Here is a 27,536-nt window from a genome sequence, read left to right as displayed (position 1 = left end):
ATATCCAGCTTTTTCTTGTACAAAATTGCTTTGGCTATTCAGGGTCTTTTGTGGTTACATATAAATTTTAGGGGTTCTTTGTTGTTGTTCTAGTTCTATACAAATGCTGCAAATATTTATTTCTTGAATTAAGTTTAGCAGTTCTCTTTTTCTAAAAATGTGTATATCTCATCTATGACTTAAAATTTATTGACAGATAATGTTCATAATATTCCATATCTTGTCACAGCATACACATTTTTTGTTTTCTTTGATCTTAATATTTTAAAAATGTGTTTTCTTTATCTTTTCACAAAGATGGCAATTTCATTATTTTGTGAGTTTTGCTGATCTTTTCTATATTTTCTTATTCATTAATTTCAAATCTTGTATTTGTTATTTTCTTTCATGTGCTTTTTTCTATTAATTTCTAATTCCTTAAATTATATACTTAGCTCATTATCATATGTACTGTCTTTTATTACAGTCTTTATTTTAAAGTGTATTTTGTCTGATGTAGCTACACCAGTTTTATTTTTGTTTCCCTTTGTATGGAATAATTTTTCCATCCCTTCACTTTCAGTCTGTATGCCCTTATATCTGAAGTGAGTCTTTTATAAGTAGCATACAGATGAGTCTTGTTTTTATTTTTTTCATTCAGTCCATGCCTTTTGATTAGAGAATTTAGTCCGTTTACATTTAAAGTGATTATTGGTAGCTATGTACTTGTTGCTGTTTTCTTAATTGTTTTCTGGCTGTTTCTGTAGTTTGTCTCTGTTCCTTTCTTCTCCTGCCCTCTTGTCTTGTGGTCTGATAACTTTCCTTAGTAATATGTTTAGATAGCTTTTTTATTATCTTTTGTGTCTCTACTATAAGTTTTTGCTTTTGTAGTTACCATGAGGCTCACCTATAACATCCCATATATAAAAAGTCTATTTTAAGTTGTTTACTTAAACTTGCAAGCATTCTAAAACTACATTTTACCGCCTCCCCCCACATTTTGTTTCATGTCACATTTTACATCTTTTTAAAATTCTGAGTATTGCTTAACTAATTACTTTAGTTCATTTTACTACTTTTGTCTTTTAACCTAATGCTTTATAAGTGATTAATCCACTAACTTTATTATATATATACCTTTACCTTTGAGATTTTTACTTTTATATTTTTTATTGTTACTAATTAATGTCTTTTCTTTTCTATTAAAGAATTCCCTTAAAAAATAAATAATTCCCTTTAGCATTTCTTGTAAGACTAGTTTAGTGGTGGTGAAATCCTTTTAGCTTTGTCTGTCTGAAAAACCCTACTTCTTCTTTAATTCTGAATGACGACATTGCCAGGTAAAATATTCTTGGCTGGTAAGTTTTTGCTTTTGGCACTTTGAATATGTCATACCACTCTCTTTTGGTCTGCAAAGTTTCTGCTAAAGAATCTGCTGATAGTCTTATGGGGGTTCCTTTGTATGCAAGAAGTTATTTTTCTCTTGCTTGCTTTTAAGGTTTTATCTTTAACTTTTGACAGTTTAACTGTAATGTGTCTTGTGTGTATCTGACTGGTTTATTTTGTTTGGAACTCTGAGGGCTTCCTGGATGCATGCCTGTTTCTTTCCTCAGGTTAAGGAAATCTTGAGCCATTATTTCTTCAAGTAAGTTTTATGCCTCTTTCTCTTACTTTTTCTCGGTCCCCTGCAACACAGATTTCATCCTTCTTGATGTTCTGTAGGCCCCTTAGCTATCTTCACTTTTTAAAATCCTTTTTCTTTTTTTGCTGCTCTGTATGAGTTCCACTGCTCCATCTTCTAGATTACTGATACATTCTTCTGTAGCTTCTAGTCAGCTAGTGAACCCCTCTAGTATATTTTTCAGTTTAGTGATTGTATTCTTTATCCCGATACTTCTGTTTGGTACTTTCTTCTATTTTCTCTCCTTGTTTAAGTTCTCACTATGTTCATCCACTCTTCTCCAAAGTCTGGTGGACATCTTTATGACCATTACTTTAAGTTCTTTATCAGGTAGATTTTTTTATATTGAGTTCATTGAAGTCTTTTCTGACATCTTATTTTGTTCTTTTGTTTGGATCATATTCATCTATTTTCTCAGTGTGCTTTACTCAGTCTACGTGTGTTTCTGTGTATTAGGCAAAGCAGTCACCTCTCCTGGTCTTGAAGGACTGGGCTCATGTAGGTGATGAAACTCATTGTTCAAATTTCCCTAGCTCTTAGTTGTCTCTCAAATCTTTGTGGTTGTCTAAGCAGCCTGATTTATTCTGGACAAGTCCTTGTTGAGAGTGTGCCAAGACCCATATTTTCCAAGAGGAATGGACTCTGTCAGTACCTAATTTCATGATTAGAAGCCAGACCCTCAGGCATCAGCTTTTAAAATATGTAAATGCATATAGTTCTGTGGGGCCACAATTATAAGCCCTGTTGGCCTCTAGACCAGGAGATCTGAACTGTTCCCTAGCTGACAGATGGAAAACTTAGGGTTCCAAATGTGTATATAAGCTCCTTTCTGGGAAGTGAACTGTAGTGAGACCAGGGGAGAATACAAAGATGGTGTTTCCTTGACAATGTTCCCTGAGAGCTCCACTGTAGTCTCTAGATGTGTGGAAAACCTGAAGACTGTTCCTCAGGCTGAAGCACCAGGATAAGTAAATAGGCCTTTTTCACAAGAAGACTGGGAATGTGCTTCATTTTACACTCTGTGCAGTACCCTGTGTATAGAAGCCTACCAAGAACTCCTTTCCAATTATTATAGTTTCATTAAGCCCAAGAACACAAGCCCTCCTGGCCACAAGGCCAGGCAATTAAGGGATATTCCCTGTGTGGACTGCATGCATCTACCAGTTTTAGCTTGTGGGTTAGGGCATGCCTGCCAGCTTTAGCAAGGGCCTGGGAGAATGCCTTGGTTGTGCACACCTGCTGGTTTCAGCAAGGTGACAGGAAAGTGTTGTGTCTCCATGAGATCCTCAGCTCCAGCACAGCAGCAGGACAATGGTGCAGCTGCTCATCCCCACTGGCCTTAGCAAGATGGGGGAATATCCCATCTGCTCATACTAGCTGGAATTAGCAGGGCAGAGGGAGAATGTAAAAATGGTACTCACTGGCACCTCTACCTCTGGAGAAATTATCAAATGGCAGATGCTTTAGGATTAGCAAATGAGTCTCCTTTATATATAGCTTAGATGTTTTTCAAAATGTTGTTTTTGCTCTGGGTCTCAGGGCAAGTGACAGTGCATGATAGTCCTTTAATAGGAGTATCTCAGTTCCCTACAGGGTCTCTTAGAGGTAAGCCCTGTTAGTTTTCTAAGCCAGATGTTTTGGATGCTTGTATCTCCAGTGTAGATCCTAAGTCCCTCCCTTCTCTGGTAGAAACTTTAGACTTGTGAGATCCCTCCCTATTATGGGTTGCCATCATGGTTGGAGTAGGTTTTTTTCAGACTATGTTCCTGTTTCAGTGTGGTCCACTTATCCTTTCCTATAGAGGAATAGTTCACTACTTTTCAGTTCTTTTTAAGAGGACATTTTTCCATATATAGCTGTAAATTTGATGTGTCTGAGGGAGGAAGTGAATTCAAGGTCTTACTATGCTGCCATCTTGGACTTCCCCCTGTAACATAAGCATTAAGGCTCTGTATTTCCCTATAAGAATTGTTTTGATTGTATCCCATAGATTTTTATATATAGCCTTTTTATTATAGTTTGCATATAAATATTTACTACTCTGCATTATGATCTTTAATTCATAAATTAAAACTTTTCTTTTTTTTAAGATTTTATTTATCTATTCCTGAGAGACACAGAGAGAAGCAGAGACATAAACAGAGGGAAAAGTAGCTTCCTTACAGGAAGCCCAGTGTGGAACTCAATCCTGGACTGGGATCACTCCCTGAGCCAATGGCAGATGCTCAACTGCTGAGCCACCCAGGCATTCCCAAATTAAAACTTTTCTTAACTTTAAAGATAATTTTTTTTATTTATATTTTGTTGTTATTTTTAATTAATTTCACTGTATTCATATAATGTTGTTTGGATGCTCCCAATAATTTGAAATTAGTGAGATAATCAGAAGTTCTCCTGATTTAAATTTCTATATGTATCATTAGATAGAGCTCAATATTTTTGTTGCTCATATTTACTAGTTAATATGCTAGGGATAAATACACAAAAAAATATTTATTCATTCAGTTAATTACTATTTGCCAGAGAGATATTAATTCAATAAGTATCCAGTTAGTTCCTACTATCTGATTCAAACTATGCTCAATGATCAGGGTCATAAGATATTTTACTTCATAATTATTTATTAATACTTTCTTTTTGAAAAAAATACTTTTTTGGTATTCTGATTGGAGAGGGAAATAATATAAATAAATAGATATCATATATCATAAGTTATACAAATATTAATTTATTCAATGAGATCATAAATGTGGGACTCAAAACTTTGGAGGATCCAGGAGGTCTTCTCAAAATAGGTAATATTTGAACTAGACTTTAAAGAATGAATGGTGGACAGCCCGGGTGACTCAGTGGTTTAGCGCCGCCTTCAGCCCAGGGCCTGATCCTGGAGACCCCGGATCCAGTCCCACGTCGGCCTCCCTGCATAGAGCCTGCTTCTCCCTCTGCCTGTGTCTCTACCTCTCTCTCTCTTTGTGTATCTCATGAATACATAAATAAAATCTTAAAAAAAATAAAAAGAATGAATGGAAATTTTGATAGCTGGAGCAATGGAAACCAGAGGGAAAGGGTATTTTTTTTTTTAACCTAATACAGGTATTTATTGATTAGTAAAATAATATTAATATCTTGTATGGTTTTTTTCTTTGCCTCTTTATACCACGTTTATTTTTTTAATTTATTTTTTTAAAGATTTTATTTATTTATTCATAGAGACAGAGAGAGAGAGGCAGAGGGAGAAGCAGGCTCCCGTCCATGCAGGAGCCTGACGTGGGACTCGATCCCGGGTCTCCAGGATCACGCCCTGGGCTGCAGGCGGGACTAATCCGCTGCGCCACCTGGGCCGCCCTTATTTTTTTTTTTAATTTTTGTATAGTTGACACACAATATTACATTAGTTTCAGGTGTACAACATAGTGATTCAACTACAAGTGTAGCTACCATCTGTCATCATACAACGCTATTAGAATATCATTGACTATATTCCCTACTCTGTGCCTTTTATTCCCTTGACTTACTCATTCCATAACTGGAAGCCTGTATCTCCCACTCTCCTTCATTCATTCCCCCCAACTCTTTCTCTGGCAATCATCAGTTTGTTCTTTGTATTTATAGATCTGAATCTGCTTTCTATATATTTGTTTATTCATTTGTTTTGCTTTTATAGATTCTGCATATCAGTGAATTCATATGGCATTGGGGAAAGAGCATTTTAGATGGAGGAAACAATGTTTTATTAGAGAAATAATAGCTTGTATCTTTACATAGTTGGAACATGAGATGCTTGGTAGGATCGGAGGAAGAATGTATGTGTGAGAATTTTATTGTTTTTCAAGATGTGCATAAGTGAAATAGAGAAATATGAATGCAGGACATTTGAAGATAAAATGAATGACCCAGAAGAGAAATTGGTGGGAACAGGTCTTATTAAGAAGGTGAGACTAGGGATCCCTGGGTGGCGCAGCGGTTTAGCGCCTGCCTTTGGCCCAGGGCGCAATCCTGGAGACCCGGGGTTGAATCCCACGTCGGGCTCCCGGTGCATGGGGCCTGCTTCTTCTCCCTGTGCCTGTGTCTCTGCCTCTCTCTCTCTCTCTGTGACTATCATAAATAAATAAATAAAAATTAAAAAATAAAAAAAAAAGAAGGTGAGACTAAGGTTGTGTGGTAATGAGAGGAGGCTTTGAATAGAGCAAGTGGCAAATAGAATTCTAATAATGACCAATAGAAAGACAAAGGCAGTGGGCCAATCTATAGTGAGTTTAAGAGGGCCCCTAGCATTTGTATTGCAAAACAATGAAGGGAAAGTTGAGAAAAATTAATATAGGATTAGGGACATCATAAATGCCATGATAAAGAATTAGCCATTTTTTCTGTAGGTCCTTTAGGTACTATAATCACAAAATTAATAGCACACTTAGAAGTAAAAATGTTATGCATGAAGTACATATACTTTATTATTTAAAAATAATGTTTATGAATTATTAAGGATAGTTGTTACAAAAATGGGGTTGGACAGGGATAGATTCTTTAGATCAACAACCTTTAAACTTCTTCCCACATATACATTTAAAATTTTTCTTTATAATTTAAATAGTTAACAATATTTTACTTTTTTTCTTATTGCAATAATATATTCAATCTTCTGACTATACTATTGCAATCATCACTAATATAAATTCATTCAAGTGAGACTATCTTCTAATTTTAGAAATATATTAAATATGAAAAGTAATTTTTTGTTGGAAATTCAACCCATAATGGGGCTTTTTAAAATTTATGAGTTTGTGAAGACATGTTACTTCTTACTACAATAATATTTCAGATTTATATAGGCAATGAGAAACAGTGACATATTAAGTCGATGAAAATGGAAGAAGTTTTTTATAGCAGTATCTAATTGTTGAATTAGTTCAGAGTTATATATCACAAATCACATAGTGAGCATTCACCAAAAGATATATGTAATGATTTACCAGTGGCAACCCAATTCTTTTTTTTAAAGCAAAGTAGAAACCATCTGACTCACTAAAGGATTTCTTACCCAGTCACTGTGAATCATTCACTTTTTCAGTTTCTGGGAAATACACCAAAAAAACTTTATCAGGACTTACCAAATGACTGCTAATTATAATTCTTTTGCTAGAATTACCATGATCTGTTTAGAAAAGGTTGAAAATATCAAGATGTTGTTAATTTCAATATGCATTTTCCAGTGCATTACTTTTTAAAGAAATTACTTAACTTGTAATTTAAATATATTTATTTCAAAAGGGTTTGAATTGCAAACTTAGCTCATTAAAATTATAAAATGTTTGCTATAAATTTAATAGGTAAAGCCCATCCTCATTATCTAGCCAATAAAATATACTTTCAGTCAAGTAGAGTATGGCTTTGATTTTCAGTTAATGTTTTAATACACATCTCTATGACAGCCATTTGACCTCTGAGTTCCGATTTTAAGAAAGATAAATCTGGAAGCTGGACATAGACTGGATATCTGGGTATAACACTTATCGAAGCCCTCTTTGCTCTGCCCTCTCAAATTTTTCTTTCCAAAAGCTCAGACAAGGAAAAGGTATATTTTACTTTTATAAAGTGAGAGAAGAGTGATTTAATAAGGCAATATGGGAAAGAACAATTGGCATAACTTTGACCATTTTTAGATAAATTATTTTTAGCAATAGCATTTTTAGAGAAATTATTTTAAGAAAGAGTTCATAGGGAAGTTGAGAATTTGGGAGGTGATTCTCTTCAAACCAGAGTGACCATTCATTTATTAATCAAAGCAACACACTTTAAGGATAAGAAGGAGTGATACTTAACAATAAGTTAGTAATAATAGGCATAAATGGGGACTATGATAAAGAGACCAGGATATGTCTGGTCACTTCAATGAACTCTTTATGCCCATGTAACCTTTAGAAAGACTTCATATACGCCAAGAGGTGCATATATTTGATTTGAAGACCATGCCCCAAGTTGCAGACTTGGAAACATGTCCTAACATTTATTCAGCAAATACTATGCCCCAAGGATGGTATTATGTGATTTCTTTGCTTTATATTAGTTAATCCTACAAGGCTGTATATAGGGACTTTATCTCTCTTTTACAGACAGGGTAAATGAAGGATAATGAAATAAAGAAATGTGTTCAAGTCTACATAGCTAGTAAATGATTGAACATAAATTAGCAACAGAGTCCTAAAATTGTGCCCTTTAAAACGTTAGTGTGAGGCTTTTGGATGGTGTCAGTAAAAACAGTCATAAAGTAGGGGAATCTGACACTATCCAGTTTTCATTATAAAATACTTATTTTTATTACTCATTCTTTTTTCAGATTTTCGTATTATTTACTCTCTTCAGTTCATTTGCTAAGACACTATTATGTACTAGATACTCTCTTAGTACTTAAAAAAAAAGCTTTATTTCATGTTTATCACTGCCCTGGGTCACAGGTCTTACCCTTAAAAACAAACAAATTCAATAAAAGAAGGAATATAATCAGGATCACACAGCTAGAAGGTGAGATGGTTTAGTTTAAACCTAGTTCTTTTGGTCAAAAGTCCCTAGAAATGTGTAGCATAAATGTTGAAGTAAAAATAAAATGTAGAGGATATTATAGCAGCTCTCTCTATTTTTTTTTAATTTTTGTTTATATATGATAGTCACACAGAGATAGAGAGAGAGGTAGAGACATAGGCAGAGGGAGAAGCAGGCTCCATGCACCGGGAGCCCGACGTGGGATTCGATCCCAGGTCTCCAGGATGGCACCCTGGGCCAAAGGCAGGCGCCTAAACCGCTGCGCCACCCAGGGATCCCAGCTCTCTATAGTTTTTTAACAGGCTTTATATCACACATAACTTCAGGCTTCCCAAGAAATTCTTATTACAATATAATCTCTAGTATCATTAAAATGTTTTTACTTAATGCTGCCTGACCATGAATATTGACAAATGAGTCTTAAATACTCTTCTCAATCATAGAAGAACTAGTTGCTGAGTGGTTCTGGGTACAGAGAATGCTATTGTTTGCAGTTCTTAGCATTTTGATTACCAGGAGCCCAAAAGCTCAGAGCAGCAATTTAATATCTGAAAATCAACTGTAGTAGATTAAAGAATTAATGTTCCTTTTTATAATAGTATTGCCAGAAAACATTTATAAAGAAAGTTACCTTGTTGAGTTTCTGGTTCACTTATGAGTATAGTTGTTAATCACCACCTGTAATTATCTTTTGAATCCAACTCCAAATCTTAATGCAATTAGATTTGCTGAGGCATTTAGCAAGCTACTGTCTCTATTTTGGTATTGAAATGTGTCTTAAAAATATGAACAGAGATCCTAAAATTCAGTTACATACATTTCCTAAGTGTATATAAAAGGATATGGTGGGTGAGTTATATTGGTTTCTCAAATCTGAAACTCCATTTCCTGTTAAGCCATTAACTTGTCATTAACTTTCTCTGAATTTTCAGAAGAAACAGTGATGCATTTTTCACCTATCTCTCTTCTCCTTTTCTCTCCCATTCTCTCTCTCTCTCTCTCTCACACACACACACACACACGTGCACACACACAGGCACATACCTAAGTTTAATATTTGAAAAGCTCACTGTGTGTACCACATAAACTCTTTAATAGCCTAAAATACACTTTAACTTTTTCCTAGGCATATAACATTAGTTGCCTGTCCTAATTCATTACCAATGAATTGAACTACATTGTGATACAAAATGAATCAATAAGAATAGATCAACATTAAAAGTAAAAGATACTTACTTTTGTTTTTTTTCGAAATTTCTTGATCCAAAATTGTTACCAGAAAGTTATTTAAAATAAATGAAATAGAGGTAACATCACCTTAATTTTACTGAAATCTGGCAATTTAATTTTATTGGCAAATGCCATTGGCTTCCAGGCTAGTCTTCCTAAAACACCACAATATTGTCTTGTTTCCTTTTTTAAGAACTGTTTTCCTGCTTCCTACTGTTCCTGTGTTATATCTAAACTTCTCTCAAAACTCTGATTGCTATCCATAGACCACATTTTTTAAGTGGCTCCCAATGTTCACACCCAGTCACCTTCTCCATTTCGAGCCCTGTATCTTTCCATAAATTCTATTAGGAAAAACAGGAGATGTATTTTTAGTGGAAGAGGACAAAAAGGAAGCCAATATTCTGAAGTCTCTTAGTCTCCTACCAGCCACCTACTATGGTCACAGACGCCCTTTTTATACACTTCTCTGGCCAGGGCATACAGGGACTAGAGGCAAACAGTGACAATCTACTACTAACTGGGGTTTTGACTCTAACCTTCTAGTTTCCTGCTGAGCTACCCTAGACCACGTGCAGTTCATGACAACTCCTCTGAGAGATGGGATAAGAAATAAAGAGGAGATACTTTTTCACCACATAAACTAAGTGGAATCTTTGAAGATCAGGACACCAAAGATAAATCAAGGAGCAGAATGTAGAAGAAAGCTTACCCTTAGATGCTATATTTATTATCCTTTCTTGAGTCACATTAAAAGATCTATCTTCTACTACTATGGCCCAGTTTTTTCTTTTTCTTCAAGAGAAAGTTAAGATAGCCCTAAACAGCCTCAAGATGTAAGTGTACATGGGAAACAATTTCCTATTTTTTTTTCCTTTAAAGCAAGTGTAATTTTCCTTGATGATTAGTCTCCATTCATTCATTCATTTAATGAATATTCACTGAACACCTACTATGTGTTACACCTTCTCCTAAGAGTTCAGGACATACTAGACATACTAAACAAAGACCAACCAAATGAGAAAAGCAAATGCTATTTACCCCTGAGTTTGCTATAGTAAAGGAATCAGCTACTGTCACTGGCATTGTGGCAGAGATTCAAAGGAAAATGGAAAGCTTTACAGTGGAAGGTAGAGAAGGCTTCAGGTCTGCTTGAAGGGGAAGCTAAAAGGAGGCTAACTAGAAGTGGGGCTTCCTATGGGACTGATTAAAGGGGTACATATTTAGCTTTCTCTGGTTGTTCCTAAGTTGGAAAAGAGGACAAAAATTAGAGAAGTTCTGAATTATTAATGAATTCCTGGTGATTTGGGACTGATTGCAGAAGGTATTGTTTAGCTTCCTAGACTGTCACTAGAGAGAGCAACCTGGCTTCCTGTGAGTCTGACTTACAGCAAGCTGGCTTCCTGGGTTATTTATTATAGATAAGAGGATTGGCTCCCTGGGTATGTTGCTGCAGATTTTAGGTCAAAGTTCTATTTTTATATATGATCTGACCATTTTCCATTTGTATGTTCAATCTCTTAGTAGTAAACAAACAAACAAAAAAAAACCCAGTCTTTGTAAAGTGTACATACTAGAAGGGATCTTACCCTGACTTCTTTCTCTAGATCTTTATGCACTTATTGTTTCATACAATTGGTAAAGAATATATAGTCCTTTTCTTTAACTATTGGCATTATACAACTTGTAAATTTACTATGTTCACAGATAATATTAAAATATGTGTTATTTATTTAAAATATTTGTTGATCACCTACGATATGCCAAGAGCTGTAACAGGCAGTGAAAATTCAGTGGCCATCAAAGTTCTGCCTTCATTGAGCTTATGCCAGATTAGAGGGACATAAATAATAATCATAGTAAATAAAACAATTTTTGTTTGTTATAAGGTGATAAATGCTATAAAAAGAAAAAACAGCAAAATAGGAAGAATGGAGGGTACTGAGGACAAAGATTTAGAAGGATAGAGTTACATGGTTTGCAGGTGTAAATAGATTTTAGTCAGGGCTGACCTCAAACAGAAAATGACATTTGAACAAAGACATGAAGGAAGTGAAGGTAAGAGCCATATGAAAATCTAAAGAATAAGAATCATTGGCAGAGAGAACAGCCAGAACAAAATCCTTAAGTGAGAACATCCATGACATTTTTGTGAAACAGCAAGAAACCAGTATGGCTGGAATGAAGAGAATGAGAAGGAGAATAACAGGAGAAGGAATAGCAGAGACGAGTTGGGAGATTATATACATTCTTATATGGACCACCATAAGGCCTTTGTTTTTTTTTATGAAGCACCAAAAGGGAAGTCACTGTGGGTTTAGAACAGATGAGTGACATGACTCACAATTCATTATTTTTTTTTTTTTTTCACAATTCATTATTATTTCTCCATTTGCTACATAGAGAAGGCAGTAGGGCTAGGGAGATGTAAGGGTGGAGAAAAGAAGACCAATTAAGGACAGTTTTGCAGAAATCCACATAAAGCAGGAAGGTGCCTTAGACAACTTAATAGCAGGAAAGGTGGTAGGAAGTGGGCAACTTCTATGCATGTGCTGTACTCCATGCCTGTTAAAGGATTAAAATATGAAGCTAAACCTTTGGAGAATGATTTAAAAATGAATAATAGAAGGTACCAAGTGGAATAGCTCCCAGTTTTAAACATGTCACATCTTTATTCTCAAATGATTTAGTAATAATTTAGCTTTGCTAAATTATGTTCTAGGACCATATGGGAAAAGAATCCTAATTTTTATTTCACAATAACAGAATCCACTTGCAAACATTATTTAACATATTTCAAATAAATCCTATCCTGATAAAAATTAAAGCAGGCAAGCTTGGTGTAGTCTTACAGAGTATGTCTTCTCCGTGGTACTTCTGAGTCCTTTAATAACTGGAAGAAATACCTCAAACCTCTCAGAGCTCTGAACAGGTAAAGTCGTTTGAACTTTTGGAGAAAATTATTGTGAAGAATTAAATAATGAAGGAATAACTTTGAATGAATGATGAATAATGATTGGGCTCTATTCACAAATGGAAAAATGAGGCCTGAGACTACGGACATTTCAAGAATATATCCTGGCTACTTCAAGACTGGGCCAGCCCACTGATTCCCTAGATTCAATGTCTGGTGTTATTTAGCCTAAACATCTTTCTCAGCACTGACCCAAAATTCATAATAAAAGCCCTTCCCCTATGGAGGCCAAAATTTTAATTCAAAAGATCTTTCTTCTCCTGAAGCCTTATGAAGATCTGACAGAGAGTGTAAAAGGGCGACCTATTCTTTTTCTATTTCATTCATAGGAACTTCTAATCTTTCTTATAGTCTCTTTATCTGAGCTCCAGTCCTCAGAGAAGCTGAGCTTCCACTATCTGCCTCTTTCTACTGGGTATTTACATGTGGTACATCCTATGTGGTTATTAGTCTAATTTTCCTACCCTTTTCTGAGAATGTCAACTTTGAGCCAGTATAGACTGTGAGTTCCTATATACAGAGGGCATATTCATTCAACAAACATTTTTTTGGGGTTACAATATGCTAAGCACAGAGCCAGGGTCTGAAGAAACAAAAGTACAAAAGAAAGAGTATCAGTATCTGCCCTAGAAGAACTTAGTGTGGTGACTACTGTCACATTCATTTTTGTTCCCCTGGTATCTTAGTGTGTTGTGGGGTGAGGGATAGGAGTGCAGACGGAGTAGGGTAGCAACTAATGTGATGTTTGCATTGTGCCGGGTACTCTATATGTCAACATTAAATTTCACGGCCTTCTGTTATCCTTACTTCATCAATGGCAGGTATGAGAATTAGCAAGAATAGATTGTCCAGGTCTCATAGCTAATAAACAACAAAACTGAGATTCAAACTGAAATCAGACTTCAAAATCAATGATCTTTCCACTAATGAGGCTTATAGGCACTTAATATCCAAGTTTATTAAAAAACATCTAAAAGAAATAAAAATGAGATTTTAAAAAACCGAGCCATTATTGACTGGTCTGAGAATTGAAGTCTATTCTTAATCATCTACTTTATTTATGTCTGCCTTAAATTTGCCACTCTTTACTCAGTGTGATCTCAGCTACCTTCTGTATCTGCCCAGCAGTTGGTTATCTGGGAAGGTAATCTATTGCAAATCTATCTTAATACTAATGTGGGCATACATGATTAGGAAGGATAATAAAATTAGAACTCAAATAGCTAATGAAGCATCAGTACCTGAGAGTGTCCAGCTTCCCCCCAAAGCATTAACACATGACAAGCTCTAAGCTCTGTGATGCAAGGACAAGCCTCAGACCATATACTAACAATTCAAAATTCTTGAAAGGTAAATCAAACCTTTTTCCCCAACAGTAAAATGATTCATGCCAGCATTTGAGTTTGACCCACACAGAAAGGGAAGATGCAGGCAAACGGGGAGGCAGTGCATCCATGGGAAAACTTAGGAGACCAGCATTAGGGGAAGCAGAAGAAAACATACTGTCAGTGACACACTATTAGTCAGACATTAGTAAAGATAGCAGGGCTGAGTTACTGGTGTCTTGCCCACACTGTGAAGAAGGGAAGTTTATTGTCTTCTTTTTACAGAGGGTAAACTGAGGCATACAGTAACAGTTAGGTCTCAGTCACAAAGCTGAGATGAAAACCCATCTCACTGACTTTCCGTGTTTTCTGCTAGATCACATAACCTCCCTGGATAGTTTTATTAAACTAATTACGATTTAGCTCTTCATGCTAGCTGACTTCAGATTTCAAATATAGATAAACTTTAATAATAAGAGTGAGTGGTTTTAATTACCAAAAGCTAAGCCTCGGAGTATTATACTGGCAGAGAATACTCCAACACCATCTTGGTCTGTAAGGAATAGAAAAAACTTTATCCTTATCCTACTCTTTAGGACTCTACACACCATTTTCCAGCAGTTTTAAGTTGGGCATGAATAGCTTTTATTGATTTGATTAGTTCAAATCCATTGGTAACCCTTTACCTTCTAATAGTTCTTCTTCACCAAAACCACATGTAGACCCTGTAGCTTACTACCTTGTCAAAATGAAGCTTACTGCCTTGTGAATGCTTAGCGGCAGCCACTGAAACTCATGTGAAACATAATGCAATATTATTCAAATTGAATTTGCATCATACAATTGAAAAAGCAAAAGCCCTTCAGGTATTTTAGGTTGTCTTATAGGTATTTCAATAGGAATATCTCTTAAAGAAATGCTAAAAGAGCTTGGTGACTACACTTTATGTTCCTGGATTTATATCATGTGGCTTTATCAGTACTGTCTCATGTTTATGGGGCTTTTTTATTTTCAGTGGGAAAAGTACTTACCTTTCTTAAAATCAGAATTTCTATCCCATTGTAGATTCTTTTTGAAAATGTTGGTAAAATATTTCCTTTCCTAAAAATAGAAAAATGAATAGTAGAACCAAAGAGAGTTTCTTCTATAAACTCCCAAGTTTAACTTAACTGGGTAGAGGAGGGTTTGTTTTTGTTTTTGATTTTGTTTCTGTACATTTAAAGCTGAGAAATATCATTAAATGGAACATAGTGGAACAAGGAATATTTTAACAAAATGAATATCTATAGTGGTACAGGTGAAACACGAAGAAATTTGACTCCATCAAAATTAAATTTATTACTGAAAAAACAACTTGGCCACAAAGAGAACAAGAGATTGCTTTTACTGAAATAGGTCCTAAATAAAACCTTTATTTATTTATTTATTTATTTATTTATTTATTTATTTATTTATTTTTTAAACCTTTATTTTTTGTTTTTGTTTTTGTTTTGTATCACATATGTGCTGCTTTAGTAGCCAGGGATGTACTTAAATGTATACTTGGTAAAATTTCTATTCCCATCATCTTTTCTTTATTATTCATAATAAATTTTTTCAGTAGGTTTTCCTTACCTTCGCCATCGTGGACTACATTGTTTTAAGTTACACAGTGTGTGGGTTTTTTTTTTTAAGATTTTATTTATTTGAGAGAAAGAGAGAGCGCGCGCATAAGCGGGCTGATGGACACTCCCCGCTGAGCAGGGAGCCAGACACGGGGCTTGGGACTTGATCCTACACGGGCCTTGATCCTGAGACTCTGAGATCACGATCTGAGCTGAAGGCAGACACTCAACTAACCGAGCCGCCCAGGCACTCCATTAAGTTACATGGTGTTTAAAAGACTGGGCTCTAGGTGGACTAAGAGAAGAGTCAAAACTCAGTCTGCTACTTGCTGGATGTTTTGACCCTCAATTCTCTATGTCTCTATTTCCACATCCTTATTTCGCTTTAGGATAGAACTAATTTCATAGGTTGTAGTGAGGATTACATGGACCAAGACACATCCGGTACCTAGGGTACTCAACACTCAATAAAAGTTATTGATTAGTAATGCAAACAAACCCACCCTATGACAAGTCTCTACTTCCAATTCATCATGTACTTACAGATCCTACTAGATCTTCCACACCAGGGAACTTCAAGGGCTTTAGATATGATAATAACACGTACCTTTCACAGTTTTTAAGGAGAGTGAATATTTATTTGAATACTCCTAGTACTGTTGTTTATGACAAGAAGCAGGAGGCACCTGGAAGTCTCAAATTTCCTTCATTCTCCAATAACCCCCTCCGGCTTAGACCCATCAGTCAGCACCAAGTCAGACAATAGAGTTAAGAGCCGCTGCTTTAGGATCAGAATTCAGTCTGCTGCCTTGAAACACACTAAGAACTCTGAAATCCAAGACTATCCTCTCTGTCAGTCAGAAGCTGTCTTTGTCAGAATATCTCTTCCCCCAGAAAACCAGGATTCCTTACAGCCCTTATTATCTTCACGCTTTTAGCTCTCCTTTCACTCACCATTTCCCCTTCAGAGTAGAATCTGGATCTTTTCTTTGCATAAACAGAAGTTCTGCTAAAGTGTTTTTCCTCACACATAGGAGCAGTTTTTCTGAGTGTTAAATTTTGCCAACAATCTTGGTACAATAGCTGCAGCCTGCAGGCAACTTTCAAATGGCATATTTCTGATCCCGATGTAAAGTGCTCCTATGCTGCCATAGGGGCCCTTATAGAATAGACAAGAAGCCAAAGGAGTTAGTCAGCAATTTTAAGTTGTATTCTTGAATTATACAGGCAGACATGGCAGGTAGGTACAACTCAGGCTAATATGTCTGGAAATTGCAAGCTGTTTGGTATAGATGGAAAGCAGACTACAATGGGAAAATGGGACTAGGGTGACAGGCAAGGATCAAGGTGATAGAGGACCATATAAGGCATAGTAAGGAATTTGGACTTTATCTAGGAAAACTGTCTTTCCAACTCTGACTGATAAGATCTATTTGAGAAGCTTTTTTTTCAAAGATAAAATTTTCCAAGTCCCAATCCAGACCTATCAAATCAGAGTATTTACAGTTGCTACTCTTCTTCCTTTCTCTTCCTTTCTTTCTTTTTTCTCTGAGAGAGAGAAAGAGAGAGAGAGAGCATGAGTGGGGGCCGGGAGGGGGGAGGAGCAGATAGAGAGGGAGAAGCAGATTCCCAGCTGAGCAGGGATCCTGTCTCAGGGGTTCATTCCAGGACCCCGGGATCATGACCTGAGCTGAAGGCAGACACTTAACCACCTGAGCTTCTATACATTTGAAGGGTTTCTGGAAACATGCTGGTGGAGGGGGGGATTTCCAAAATGTAAGGAATCACATTGTTTTTATACTTTAAGCTTTTAATTACTTTAGATTAGTTTTTATTTGGTCAAGTAAAAATTCCTTGACCTTGTATAGAAGGCTATGTTAGGCTATAGCCAGTCTTTACTTGGGATGACTAAATAAGAAATGGAAATCCAAAGAATATCATCAGGCTTCAGCTAGGATTGCTTTACATGGGAGTAAAAGGATCTTTCAGTGCTGACTTAGTTTCTCCCTCAGCCCAATCTGATAAAAGCTAGAAGCCTCCATAGTTCTTCTGCTATCTGACTTTTCACTCCATAGCCCACACTGCCTGTCACTTATAGATCAGTGTGGAACCAGAGCCTAGTTACTCACTTATTTCCTCATTCACGTATCCTTTCATGAGTTGTTTGCTTAGATTGGTAGTAAATTGAAGTAAAAGGAAATTTGAACAGGAGCTGAATGGTAATTCTTCTCAACCACCATGTCCAGACCAGCCTTTCTAGTCTGATCAAAGGTCATTAGTGACCAAGGCCCTGCTTACATTTATACCTTCTTTTCCTTTCAAGTCTGCTACAGTATACTTTATTTAGTCCAGGCTCTACAGTATACTTTATTTAGTCCAGAACTACCTAGAGTTCTCTCAAAACACAATGCCTATGCAAGCCTCCTTGCTTTGTTCTTAAAATCCCCTTCATCTAAATATAACTTATCTATTGCATAATTCTTCCAAGAAATCTTAACAGATGCTTCCTTTCTCCTCCAGACTGGATAGGCCTACTTCCAATCTGCCCCCATAGCACCCTGTAATGGCTTTATCAGAGCGCTGATCACAAGCTACTAAATGTCTTTACTTATTGGAATCTACCTCTAAAGTCCTTGAAAGTGGAATGTATTTTATTTAACTTCATATCCTCATGCCTACTACCATGCTTGTCATGTTCACATACTCAGTGATTTTTACTGAACTGAATTATAGTTTTTTTTTTTTTTTGAGTGAATGCAATGTCAGGTATTGGTGTTCCCTATTAAGATATATGCACAATCACAATTTTCCCCAGAAGAGATACTGCTGCAAAACAGGAGGAAAATTCTATTCTTATTCTCATTCAGCTCTACCCATTAACAAAATGTCTGTGCAAGTTTCACAGTGTGATGATGATGGTGACAACAACAACTGAGAGGACTTATGATCAGGCTAAGCATAAGCACTTTTTGTACATTTTCCCCCAATTTGACAACAGTATAGGAAGGTTCTGTTATTTATCCACATTTTACATCTGCAAAGCACAGAGAGAATATGCCTCTGCTCCAATCGCACAGCTACTGCATCACACAATGTGCTCTATCTATTTATCATAGAATTTTCCTAGGCAGCCCAGGTGGCTCAGCAGTTTAGCACCGCCTTCAGCCCAGGGTGTGATCCTCGAGACCTGGGATCAAGTTCCATGTCGGGCTCTCTGCAAGGAGCCTGCTTCTCCCTCTGCCTGTATCTCTGCCTCTTTCTCTCTCTCTCTCTGTGTGTGTCTCTTATGAATAAATAAATAAAATCTTTTAAAAATTTAATTAAAAACAACAAAAAAGGATTTTCTAAAACAATTACCATGTTAAAGATTATAAAGCTGAATACAAAATGGCTCTGTGAAGCACATTTGAGCTTAATGGGAAAGTATTATTGTTTATATTGGTTTATGGTTTACCATTTATGGTACTGTTCCAGCATCTTTTACTTGTGACTTCCCTGGGCACTCCTTGGATGTAGAAAGCATTCATAGTCAAATACAATTGGACAAATTACAGTTGTGAGCACAGATTCCTGAGATATATTTGTTGGTTAATTGCTTATTTAAAGACTTTTAGTGGAGGTATCAAGTACTTCGTACATGTCTCTCCATATAAAAACATATAGCCTTTATTCACTGAAGAGTCCAGTAGGAGCACAGGTTTCTCTTCCAATTTTTTTACTTACCCTGTAGTCTTTAGTTTTTTTGTTTTTTTTTTCTAGGCACACAGTGAGAGAGAGAGCGAGGCAGAGACACAGGCAGAGGGAGAAGCACGCTCCATGCACCAGGAGCCCGGCGTGGGATTCGATCCCAGGTCTCCAGGATCACGCCCTGGGCCAAAGGCAGACGCCAAACCGCTGCGCCACCCAGGGATCCCCCCTGTAGTCTTTAGACCATTCCCTTGGCATGTCGAATAGGGATCATTACTTGATCTTCCATCTACCTTTTGAATTCTGGCTTTAACAGTATCATTTCTCTCATAGAAGAGTAGATTTTTCCAATTAAGATCTGAACAAATTAGCTATATTTTACATATGTCATTAAAACTGTGTTATGCTTAGCTGCATTCAGCCATTCTGGTCCTAAATGAATTTCACAGTGCTGCAAAATGTTACGTATTCTTCCTGTTTTTCCAACCAAGTAGTTCCCATCCTATAGAGTTAACACCTAATATATTATGAAACTTTGAAATAGTGGTAACAGCTTATCGGGGTCTCAGAAATATTTGGAGACACTAAAAAAAAAAGAGAGAAGAAAGAAGAAAAAGAAAGAAAGAGAAGAAAGAAAAAAGAAAGAAAGAAAGAAAGAAAGAAAGAAAGAAAGAAAGAAAGAAAGAAAGAAAGAAAGAAAGAAGCAACAAGAGGTGATTTTTTTAACCTCTTTCCTTAATGAAGCAAATTCTATTTCAGGCCGTACAGTATCTGAAAAACCCTCCTTTCTTGTCACATTCACACAGTGACTGACATTATATCTAATTGCATATGCTAAAAAATATCCAAATCCTTGCGGATCCTGCTGTGGCCCCGAGTAAATCATGTCAATTTAATTTGTGTTACAGAAAGTTCTGTGGTATCCTTTCCTTACTTCGTGTTCAGAAAGAAAATGCCATTTGCATGTTGGATGTATAATTTCTGATGTTTGCTTCCTTTTGAGAACAAACATAATGAAATTACACTTGAACCAATTTTCATAAATAATAAGGACAAGTAGATGTAGAATTAGGCTGAGTAGAAGACTCACTACGATCTAGTTCTATCTCTGATTGCATTTACCCACCAAGATTCATTTAAATGATGCAAACTAAAAACTTGTATTTTACATACAGGTTTGTGGAAGAGTGAAGTTTAACTTTTAATCCCTTCTTACAGCTATTGCTGATTAACCAGGACAAATTGCAAATCTTATTAATTAATATATAACACTATTAAGCTACTATCATTAAATGTGTTTATTATGTGGCATCGGATAGATCCTCAAATCTTTTTGTGCTTTGTTTTCTCATTTGTAAAATTAGATATTGAATTAATCTACAAAAGTAACATCCTGGTAAGCCAAGTTAGAACACAAAAGCAGATGGATATTTGGTATGTAAAAAGGAAACTTTCACATGACAAAGTTTTTTACAGAGGCAGTGTTGTATAATGGAAAGAACACAGATTTTATTACTTGACGATATGAATTTGATTCCCAAATATAAAATTTAGCAGCTTTATGATCTGTAAAATGCGGAAATCAATCACTTATCCTGCATAAGTAACTAAGGTTTTAAAACAGAGTATATAAATGGCTAGCATTTGATAGATGCTCTCACAGTAGCAATTTGAGGCATAACAGGATGCTCTCTCTTTCATCACTCCTTCTCCTTTCACATCTTCACCTGTGGTAGGAAAATGATTTTTCACGTAAGAGTTCATAGATGCTGTGGGATGAGAAGTGATGGATATGAGCGAGAGAATGGTACATTACTGTTCTTTTTTTTTAATTTTTATTTATTTATGATAGTCACAGAGAGAGAGAGAGAGGCAGAGACATAGGCCGAGGGAGAAGCAGGCTCCATGCACCGGGAGCCCGACGTGGGATTCGATCCCGGGTCTCCAGGATCACATCCTGGGCCAAAGACAAGCGCCAAACCTCTGCGCCACCCAGGGATCCCGGTACATTACTGTTCTAATGTCACTTCTGCAAATCCAAAACAGCCCAAGCAAACTCTCACAAAGCATGCATAACCACAGCACAAATGGTTAAAGATGGAGTCAAGGTACTAGTCTTCTGGTAGTGACCTCTCAGAGTCAGCTTTAACCATTGATTTTGACCATTTAAATGAGATCAAAAAGCAGAGAAATAAAAATACAAAGAAGACTAACAACAGTAAAGGGCCTCTGGAACCTCATCTGAGGCTATTTCTGTTGCATTAATATGTGAGCTGCTAGTAATTATTAAAACAAAATTTTATACCATCTTCATGAATCTCAGAATCTATGTGATTTGCTGCTAATAAGATTTTGTTTCTTCTCTAATGGATGAGGTATGTACAGTGACCCATTACTAAGAGAAGGAAAGAAGAGGAAGATTTTATTTGTGACCTTGTTAGTTTGTGCCCTGGAACTGACCATCTGAAAAAAAGCCAGTTACCTCTGATGCTTAGAAAAATGGCGAATAACCTATAATTGTCTGTAAGTGCGTTCTATATGTTGCTTTAGTGTATATTTATTTATTCTAAACTCTTAGGCCTTTCATTCTAAATAATCAATTTGGCAAAATCACTTGGAGTTTTAGCAGGAAAATCAGACTGATCTTGACCAAAATAAATTTCCTGTGTCCACCAAACCTGCCTTACCACTAGTCTTCCTCACCTCATTAAACAAAGGATAAAAAAAAACAATAGTCTCTTCTTGCTCTTTCTCCTCATACCATACACCCATCACAACAGAAGCCGAGTTCACTCAACTTCTAAAACATCCTAAATCTTGCACATCTCTTCATTTACACCATTTCCACCATAGTTCAAATCACCACCTCTCTAGGACTGCTTCATATTCCACAGGAGAGTAGTGATCATTTAAAAATGTAAATCAGATCATGATGTTCCTAGTTTGTAACATTCCAATAGCTTCCAATCAAAATGAGAGTAAACATCAGACAGCCTGGCAAACAAAGCTCAATGTCATCTGTTACCTGCTTCCTCACTGACTTCATCTCTTCCATTCTCCACCCATCAAGTTTTATGGCCTTCTTTCTCATTTAAAAAGTGACAAGTTCATTTCTGCTTTCAGAAATCAGTTCTTGATCTGCCTGGAAGGCTAAATTCAGATTGCACTAAATTTATGTGCAATCACATAAAGCCCTGTTATCAAAAAGGCCTCATACTTAGTTTAATGTTCTACTGATACTATCTCCAATTTTTAAATAATTTTATCTTCTAACTTGTGTTTTGTAAGTGAAATTTAGTGGCACAGTGGAACACTTGAGTGAGCGGAGGAAATATATACCATATTTCCATCATTCATTGCCACCTCATTTGCATATAGCACTGACAATGCCCCATGAGCACAGAATTCTGGTAGACCTTTAATGTGTAGTGGAGGTTCATGATGACTCAAAGTGAGTACAAGGTAAGCATGTCTAGAACTGAGTAGGCAGGGACACTGACAGCTTTAAGAGGGCACACCTTCTAGTGAGAACCAGAACTTGCTTCAAGAATAGAAAGGAAGTAGTGATGTTTTAAGAAGATGAATAATCAAAGAGCCCTATCCATTACCTTTCTTGCTCATGTATCATCCCAGTCAGTATTAGCTAATCATCTACACTGAAATTCATGATATAGAAAGAAAGAGAAAAATAGGGTAACCAACCCATGCTTATCTTATTTAGTCCTTCCTTACTTATAAGTAAGTTCAAAGTAGAGAATATGTATAGAATGTACTCCTGTCAAGAATTAAAAAAAAAAAAAAACAGCAGAGAAAAACAATTGAGTCAATTTTATACCAGGCTTCTGATATGAGTTAAAGTTACATGTGTACACAAACTATGAAATAAAAAATTGTGTAATATTCATGATACCACCTGTGAAGTGATGCCTGTGGGTTAAATTCTTACTTTTGCTTTTAAAATTGGCACTACACAGTATAAAGATGAATGGTAACATTTATCTAATAATTAGGAATTTAATTTCATTCGCTTAGAATAATAATATATCAATAATATTGATACAACAAAAAAACACTATGACATATCCAAAGAAAGATCATAGAAGAATTGAGAAAGCTTTGTATTTCAGTACATCTAATGGTACCTTTTTCTGTTTTTAGAACAAGGAGTCTCACATTTTTTTTTTGCAAGGGGCCCCACAAATTATGTGGTCAGCTCTGCCTGCATGGAATGTTCTTTCCCTCTCCCAAATTCACAAAACTGACTTCTTTACGTAATTCATGTCTCTGATCATATTATGAGCTTCTTTGAGAAGCCACCTTTCACCTATCAATCTAAATCAGTTATTGAGTGTTCTTTATCTCACCACCCTATTTCAGTACTCTGCATATAGTTATGTATGAATATTTGTACATTTCTAGCTATCGTTATTGTCTCTCATGGGAGCAGAACTTTGGCTTTCTTGTTTCCCAGTTATCTTTGGAGCCAAAAACAGTGGCTGACATTTATTAAGCATTCAAGAAATATTTGTGCAATGAGTGAATAAATATGATTGCTACAGTATCCTATTTAAGATAAACCTTTTTAAAGTTATACTATAGTAGTCATAATCATATAACAATTACAATAATAAAACAGTGCTTTTACTATTTAAAAATATAAATTTTGAACCATAGAGAATCACAGGTTAATTTGAAATATAGCAGCATACAATTTTCAGTATGGCTATAAAAATAGTGGTTCCAATATTTTTCTGCTATCAGTCTATTACATACTTTATTTTTAAAGCTTTATGTATTTATTTATTTATATTTTTATTTATTTATTTATTTATTTATTTATTTATTTATTTATTTATTCATCCATTCATGAGAGACAGAGAGAGAGAAGCAGAGACATAGACAGAGGGAGAAATAGGCTCCATGCAGGGAGGCCGATGTGGGACTCGACCCCCGAACTCCAGGATCACGCCCTGAACCTAAGACAGATGCTTAACCGCTGAGCCACCCAGGCGTCCAGTATTACACACTTCAACAGGAACTTTCATTTCCAGATAATCCTTTGTTTAAAAGCTAGCTATCAATGACCATTTATAAGTTTCTGGTGGAAACAGAGTGTCATGCTTTTTATTTTCTTTTATTTTTAAATTATTCCTTCATAAAGCATGTAAGATAGGGCAACTGGAGGGCTTCATCTTGTAGGTAAGCTGGCTAGATAGGAATTAATTACCTGAAAGATTATGTAAAAATGATTAACATTCTTTTACCTTACTCTCTGGAGTAGACTGCCCTGGCTGGTTAATGAGATATGTCTCCATTGGTACAGGAATGGTGAACAGGAGCATGAATACACTATACCCATCATCCCCATCCTGAGATACTCATCCAAATGCACATAGTATAAAGCTACAAAAATTTCAGCTTTTCTGGCCTAGAATAAAAGTGTACATTTTCTTTTTGTGCTACCAAGGCAACAGCTTTGCCTTAGGCTACACTGAAAATAAGGATAAATGATAATAAGAAATCAAAACTCTGCAGAACATGAAACTATGTCACTCTGTGATTTGTTATGAACTAGAATTCCTATAAAGCCAAAATATAGCTACACCTAATCATTGTTAATACTAATATATTTTCATCTTTAATAAGATGGGTTATAGATTTTTGGAGGGAGATATTGAGTTGATCTACTTGGAATATTTGGAATACAAGGTAGAAGTAAATTTATATGTATTGTATATTGTACAAAGAATCCAATTGTTTTTTGCACAAAGGATTAGAATGTAATTTAAAAAGCTTTTGCAAAATACTTTCTTCTGTCAGGACTTATAACAAACTTTTTTCCATATATAATTGTGCTATCTATACCAAAGATAGAATAAAGCAGTTTTTCATTTTTCTATTCAACTCTGGGTACTCCATGACACCTGTTTGAGAATGATTACCTAAATTATGCATATCTCAGATACTCCAAGGAGATATTTATAGTATAACAATATATTCTAAGTAAGTAAATTAAATATCATAGATGACTATAAAATGAGGATGTAGGGGAATACTACCAACAACTCTATGAATTTGACAATATAGATGAAATGGACAAATTTCTCAAAAAGCAAAACTGGTCCAACATGAAAAAATCAATTAATATATTCTATCATAGTAACAACTGAAGAAGAAAAATCACATGACTATATCAATTAGTGCAGAGAAATAATTTTATGATATTCAACACAAATTTATGATGAAAACTCTCAGAAAACTGGGAATAGAGGGGAAACGTACCCTAAGAGAAAGAAGAAGACAAGGATTTCCTATCTCACCACTTTTATTCAACACAATACTGGAATTTCTAGCCAGTGCAAAAAGGCAAGAAAATAAGAGGCATACAAATCAAAAAAGATCTATCCCTATTTGCAGATGACCTGAAAACCCCAAGAAGTTGGCAACAAAAACAGATTCTTAAAATTATTAAGAAGTTTGGTAGAGTATTGGATATAAGATTAACATAAAAAATTAATTGTATTTCTCCATATAAGGAATGTGCTCGTGAAAACCAAAATTAAATGCTATTTACAATTGCTCATGAAGAATGAAATAGTCATAAACTTAACAAATATGTGAAGTCCTTGAATGCTAAATCACAAAATACTAAGGAAAAGAAATCAAAGACAATCTAATAAAACAGAGAGACATACCCTGTTCATGGATTAGAAGATTCATTATATTAAAGATGTCAAATCTCCTTCAAATTTATTTAGAGGTTTAACACAATTCCTTTTTTCTAAATCTCAGCAAGATTTTTCATAGATATAGACAAGATTATTCTAAAATGTATATAGATAGTCAAAGGAATCAGAAAAGCTCAATTTTGAAACAGAAGAATATAGTGAGAGAATCAGTCTACTTGATTTTAAGACTTATTATTTAGCTAAGATAATCAAGACTAGTACTGGCAGAGAGATAGTTCCATAGAACAGAACAGAGAACCCAGAAATAGACCACATAGTACACAAGTCAACAGAATAATGGCCTCCCACCAGGGTATTCAATCCTCAAAACTGTGATATGGTAAGTTATATAGAAAAAAGGAGACTGCATGTGTGATTAAATTAAAGATTTTAGAAGGGAAGATTATCCTGGATTATTTAAGTGAGCACAATGTAATCTCAGGGGTCTTTATAAATTGAAAAGGGAGGCAGAAGAGTTAAAGTCAAAAATAAATTTGAAGGTGTTATGTTGCTAGCTTTGAAGACAGAGGAAGAGGCCAAGAACCAATGAATGCAGGTGGCCTCTAGAAGGTAGGAAGGGCTAAATAAAAAGCCTTTTATTAAAACCTCTAGAAAGAATACAGCCCCCACAAACTTGAATTAGCTCAGTGAGACCTATTGCTGTATTTCAGACCTTCAGAAGTATAAGACAATAATTTGCTGTTGTGTTAAGCCACCAAGTTTGTGGTGACTTTTTACAGCAACAGTAAAATACAATGGCCAACTCATTTTTGTCAGAGATGTAAAGCAATTTGATGGACATAGGATAGTCTTTCAACAAATGGTGCTATAGGAATTGGACATCTGTAGGCAAATACATACTTTGGGATCTTAAACTAAAACAGCTTAATCAAAAATTAATTCAAAATAAATCATAGATTTGGGGCACCTGAATTGTTTGGTTGGTTAAGTATCTGGCTCTTGATTGATGTTGGGGTCATGATCTCAGGGTCATGGTATCAAACCCCGAGTTGGGTTCAGTGCAGAGTCTGCTTGAGACTCTCCATCTCCCTCTGCAAAATCCCCCACATGGTCTCCCTCATAACTAACTAACTAACTAACTAACTAACTAACTAACTAACTAACTAGATAGATAAATAAATAAATAAATAAATAAATAAATAAATAAATAAATAAATAAAAACAGATCATAGATTTAAATGTAAAATGTAAAACCATAAAACTTTAAGAAGAAAATATAAGAAAAAATCTTTAGGAGGTGGAGATTGATGCAGATTTCTTACATGTGACACGTAAAGCATGGTCCATAAAAGAAAAAGTTAACAAAATTAGACTTTATCAAAACTAAAATCTTTGCTCCATAAAAATTCCTGCTGAGAGGAAGAAAATCCAACTTACAGACCAGGCGAAAAGATACCTGGTTAGCATCCAGGTATCTAGATATCTCTGTAATAGGTTAGATATTGCCTCTCTGCCTCTCATTTCCCAGATCCTGAAATGTAGCACCAACTCTCATTTACCTGTCAATATTCTGCACGGGGAAGGAGAGAAAGAGAAGGATAGGAAAAGTATAAACAGTTCTCCAAGAAATAATCTGCTTTCACATCTTTCAACTACTTAAAGCCCATTTAGTAAATTTTACCTTAGAACCTGGAAATAAATCCTCTTTCAATATATTTCCACTGTACACTAGTCTTACAGTAAGGCTGCAGGACTGACAGCAAACCAAGGCTTTACTGCATGGACTTGCCAACATTTATTGTTATTGAATTATTAGTCCAGATAAAGCAA

The sequence above is a fragment of the Canis lupus genome, chromosome 32, assembly GCF_003254725.2.
Source record: "Canis lupus dingo isolate Sandy chromosome 32, ASM325472v2, whole genome shotgun sequence".
Taxonomy (NCBI): Eukaryota; Metazoa; Chordata; class Mammalia; order Carnivora; family Canidae; genus Canis; species Canis lupus.
This window is presented reverse-complemented; position numbering follows the sequence as displayed.